Source organism: Nicotiana sylvestris, chromosome 12 (assembly GCF_000393655.2).
Source record: "Nicotiana sylvestris chromosome 12, ASM39365v2, whole genome shotgun sequence".
NCBI lineage: Eukaryota > Viridiplantae > Streptophyta > Magnoliopsida > Solanales > Solanaceae > Nicotiana > Nicotiana sylvestris.
This window is the reverse complement of record NC_091068.1, coordinates 78,090,345-78,096,344: the sequence shown is the minus strand read 5'-3', so window position 1 is coordinate 78,096,344 and position 6,000 is coordinate 78,090,345.

Genomic DNA, 6,000 nt, shown 5'->3' with positions numbered 1-6,000 from the left:
AGATCACTCAGAACATCATATTTTCTTCTTCTCTTTATTTTCTTGCAATTTTGATCATGAATATTTTCATAGTTTATTTACCCATTGTCATGAGTAGCTAAATCCTTTGTCTAGGGTTTTGATGGAACCTATTGAAGGATGAACTTCTTGATTATGTTAATATAGTTTGCCAATTTAATCTCTATTTGTTCAACTACGTGTCTGTTGTAGTTAATTGACAGGATCCACAATTAGCTGTGCCTAATTAGTGTGCATAACTCGGGAGAGAGTGCATATTTAGGTGATTGTTAAACAACACCACTCCCAAAGTATAAGAGGGATCTATAACTGCGGGTTTAAAGGCGGGATTAGGGATAACGAAGTCTTGGGTGCAATCTAAAGTGAACTGTAATAAACTAAGCTAACTAGCGTATCTCGGGAGAGTGCGTCTAGTAAATTATCGTGATTACTCGGGAGAGATTCATGGTAAAAAGAGTGTTCATGATTGATAGATATGTGTTGGTAAATCTATATGAAACATAAACAGAACAGATTCCATCAATAGGGGAAATCACTACCTTAGAACCTTCTCATTATTGTTCACAACTTAAGCATATTTAGTTTACAACTGTTTATTGACTTTAAATCTTAGTTATTAAATATACCATCAACTGTTATTCACAACGTTTGGGGAAGTTGATTCTAAAGAATTTAGTAAGTCCAACGAAAGTTATTGATAGGATAATTCTCTGTGGATTCGACTCTAGGCATAAATACTCAGGTTATATTTGCAACGTCCGCATTGTCCTTTTATAAGGCATAGTTGGGCGTGATCATGTACCAACATGAGTTTATATTGAAACATTACTTGAATGTTTCATTTTCTTATTCAAGCCTTTTGCAAAAACAGAGAAATCAATCCTCACGAGCTTGAAGAACAAAGTTGAACGCGACTACGGACCAGTTCCTAAAGTTAGCATGTTGTTGTCCTTAGTTTTGTTGTAAATTTGTGATTTTACTTATTGTATCTCCTTAATTGCTTAGCTAGAAGCGTTGATTAGGAATCCTCTTGTAAAATCCGTAAACTCTTTGAGTTTATGTTTACTAGGTTTAGTCATAAGCAAAAGCTTTTGTAACTATAGATTGACAAAGTGGCTTGTTGTGAGAGCATCACAAGTTAGTAAAAGTCTTTGTAACTAGGGAGTCACAAAGTGGCTTATGGTAAGAGTACCACAAGTTAGTTGAGTTGAATTCTTTGTAATGGAGTCATTACAAAGTGGCTTGTAATAGGTTTTACAAGTTAGTGAAGTTGAAAGCCTACTGGTTTAGGTCGTGGTTTTTGGTCCCCTTGTGTGGGATTTTTCACGTAAAAATCCCGTGTCTCATTTACTTACAGTTTATTAGCATTCTCAACAGAATGTAGTAGAGGACCAGGTACTCTACTCTTTGGTGGAATCATACAAACTAACACTTCACTTTCAACTACCATCATGGAACTATCACCTGCATCAGTTTCTTCTTCAGACTCACTGGAGGAATCTCCCCATACTGCAAGAGCTTGCTTCACTACATTGCCAACAGATCTCTTCTTTTTGAAGCGCTTGTCAGGAACCGATTTCCTCTTTCCTGCTTTATCAGGGTTGTATTTGAAGTGTTCTTGCTTCAGGAGAGGGCAATCTTTGATGAAATGCCCTGGCTTTCCACATTTATGACAGAGGTCATAATTCTTTGGTCTGCTGGAGTTGCCCTTTTTTGGTATCCCTTCATTTCTTCTGACCATCTTCTGAAACCTTTTGGTTAAGTAAGCCATGTCACTGTCCTCATCACTTGAGTCATTGCTTTCAGCTTTGAGTACTAGGTTCTTTTCCTTCTTTGGTTCTCTTCTTTCACTATCTATCTTCCTCTTCATTTCATAGGTTTTCAGATTTCCAACTAGCTCAACCATGGTCAACTCCTGCAAGTCCTTTGATTCAGTAATGACATTCACTTTACTCTCCCATGAACTTGGCAGGATACTAAGAATATTCCTCACGAGTTTGTTCGTGGGAATGACTCCACCAAGTGAGTGTAGCTCATTTATGATGGAAGTGAATCTTGTATGCATGTCTAGAATAAATTTATCATCTTTGATCCTAAAGAGCTCATACTCAGTGGTAAGCATATCAATTTTAGATTGCTTTACTTGAGTGGTTCCCTCATGTGCTATTTGCAAAGCTTCCCATATCTCCTTGGCAGATTGACAAGCTAAGATCTTGTTGTATTCATCATGTACTATGCCACACACCAAAAGTTTCTTGGCACAAAAGATTTTCTCCACATCTTTCCTATCTGCGTCGTTGTATTCTTTCCTGGTCTTTGGTGTCGTCACTGGAGGATCTCTGACCTTCTTTGTTGGGACATACGGACCATCACATATGACATCCCACAACTCAGAAACTTCTGCCATGATAAAATCATGCATTCTTGTCTTCCACCACCCATAGTATTGCCCATTAAACCTGGGTGGTCTATACGTAGACTGATCTTCTTCAAATTTTGGTGGAGCTGCCATAAAGATTCTTCCTAGGTGTTAGCCTAACACAAAGAACTCGCTCTGATACCAATTGATAGAATATATGATTCCACCAAAATATATAGAGACCAGGTCCTCTATGAGTTTCCACTCAGAATGTTAATAAAATAGTAAGTAAATAAGACGGTGGCTTTTTACGTGGAAAAATCCCTGCTCAAGGGGATAAAAAACCACGACCTACACTGATAGGATTTCAAATTCACTATGAGCAACTTTAGATTACAACCTATGAAATCTAGGAATTAATCCCTCACTAACTTGTAATACACCTGTTATAAGCCACTTTGCAATACACCTATTACAAAGACTTCAAATCATGACTAACTCTAGTCACGATACAAACACTAAGGGTTTATAGTTTTACAAGGGGTTCCTAAGCAACGCTTCTAGATAAGCAAAGTAGGAATTACAATGAAGAACAATTACAAAGTTACAACTCAACTAAGGACATACAAATACTAGCTCCAGGAATTGGTCCGTAATAGTGTTAAACTTTGTTCTTGATGCACTTGAGAATTGAATGCTTGAATGTCAGATGCTTGAATACTTGAATTGAATTCTCAAGTGTTCAAGTAATGTTTTGTTGTAATGCATTTAGTTAATACGACATAGATGACATCACTTGAATGATGTAATCACTTGGTAGGTCAAAGGACAAGTGATTGTAGAATTGTGATGTACTATTCTGTGTACAGTGCAGGTAGTCAATTTCCAGCTGTACACAGTTGACTTCGTACTGCCTTCAGGGAAACACAAGGGTATCGGGTCCCTGTGTTGATTCTCTACCTTCTGAAGTTATAGCAGTTCACATTAGCTGGAGTCCGTTGATTTGCGATGTGTACCAAGTGTATCAGGTTCCTTATCTGGTTCTTTGACAGTAAGTTTGTTAGATCATCAAAACATAAAGCTAAGGCATTGTAAACCCATCAGGTCATTATAAGTCTTAGAATCTCGTTCTCATATTTGATACTTCCCGTAGGTTGGTTGATAATTTATGACTTGTGGGAGTGAATGGTTTGGTTTTCGAAAGGTTTGGGAGTGATTTGAAATACTTAGTTCCTAAGTTGAGGCTTAAAGTTGGAAGAATTAACAAAAGTTAATATTGTGGGTTAATGCTCCCAAATTGATATTTTGAAGGTTCCAATAGGTTTGTATGATAATTATTGTCACGATCCAAACCTATGGGCCGCAACGGGTACCCGGTACCTTACTCAATTGAGTATCAACATAACGTATCTTTTCATGTCATACTTATCATAGATAATTGAGTCAAAAGGCTGCCGTAAGTTAGTAGAATACAACATGTGATACCAACTTATACATAAGACATACGGGCCTATAAGACCAAAACAATCATTCGTATACTGAACATAGGCCGACAAGGCCATACAATCATTTACGTACATGACATCTTCCTACAAGCCTCTAAGAATCATAATTTTCATAAAGGTTAGGACAGAGTCCTGCCATACCAAACAATACCCGTCTGAATCATACTAACCAACTCCGAAGCAAATGGAGCACACCAACATCTTCTGCTGAGCAGATAACCTACTTGGAGGGCTCTCGACCTGTCTATCGGTACCTGTGGACATGAAACACAACATCCCCAGGCAAAAGGGACATTAGTATGAATAATGTACCGAGTATGTAAGGCACATAAATAAGTACATAACAGACATGTAAGAAATATAGAGTAAATAACTCAACCTATAAGTTTGGATAACTCTGTAATTCGTGAAATAATTATGGTGTCATGCATAAGAGTATTAATGTCATGTCGTGCATAGGTACATGTTTCATAACATCATCAGGCCTCTGAGGGCATCCCATCATATCATCTCGGCCACTTTGGGCAAAATCATCAACATATACCAGCTGATCAGGTGGTGGTGCGTATATAACGCCATAACCTCTTCCATATCCCATATACATATATATACATATATATACATATATACATATATATACATATATATATATATATATATATATATATATACACACACACACATATATATATATATATATATATATATGTGTATATAATGTCATCTGGTCATGGAGTACTTTCATATATGAAAATGTAGGGTGTAACATCATTCCCCCCTTTGGAACATTCGTCCTTAAATGTTGGCTAATGCACTTGTCTATTTAGGCAATTGTTTTGTGAATGAATCCCAAAGGCTAGGGCATTCCCCCCTTTAGGCCTTTTCCTCGCACCACGACTTGTAATCAGAATCCTTCCAATCTCGTAACTGTTGTTACCTTCTATCATGTAACTTGTCCAACTCTAACCTTGTAAGTGTGCCTATACGACTTTTCCTTCCTTTTTCCTCCAGTTTTTAGCCAATCTCTAGGCCTCACTTTATATACAGAGCTTTACAAGATGTCCCTATGGGCATCTATAGGTATACTGAAGTTCTTCATATGGTACTTTTGTTAAACTTACAAATATTGCTATATCTTATTTCATAGATCTGCTTATCCGTTCGTATGACTTTATCGTTACTGAGGTTTGCTATCGAACTACATGCTACTTTCATTACTTATCCCATATGTATAAATATAAGTCCTTTAATGCTTCCTTATTACTTGTTCATCTTAAGAATGATGACCTAATCTTACCTTATACTTTGTGACTTATGTCCATCCATTATTGATTCACCTTAATATTGATCTACAATATACCACTGATAACTTGGAACCTCTTACGTAATCACTAGGGCTCATGTTGCATCGTGGAACATTTGAAGTGATTTTTCTGATCACCAGGCTGATACGATACTATACTTCAATAACCGTATTTCATAGCATCCCAATGTGACTCACCTTACGTGGCTATTTTAATCTTCGTCAGACCATTACTCAATCAAAGGTCCAAACGTCGTCCTTTATCTATCACAATCACACCCTCATTCTACTACCAGGGCAACATTCCATCTCTTCTAAATGCTATTAGTCTTAGACTCCTTTAAGTTCATTCAGGCTATAGTAAGCTTTGTATAACTTAGAGAAACCATCTGCTCTTCTTGTTTTCACGGGCTAAATCCTGAAGGCTTATCCATTTTCGCTACCTTCTCACTCGCCCTTTCTTATCCTTACTCCTATCTTCTAGAACCTTGTCGCTTCACCATACAATAGCTTGCGACCTACACATATCTATTTATATTACTTGCAACCTTTCAACTTAGTTGCATTATAGATTTCCTTATGTCATTCTGGAACATCAAGCGAGACATTACATCGTCTCTAACTCTTCTTTACTCTCTTAATCAGTCTTTTCGATACCTAGACCATAGGCTGGAGGATATGCTACCGACGATGCCGCTATTATTCCTAGATATAGAACCCCCGCACTTCTAGACTTCTATCCGAAGTAAGGGCTAGTCACAACCTTATGTATTTGAGTATCTCGTACGTTGTCCACTTTTACATTACTTATCTTA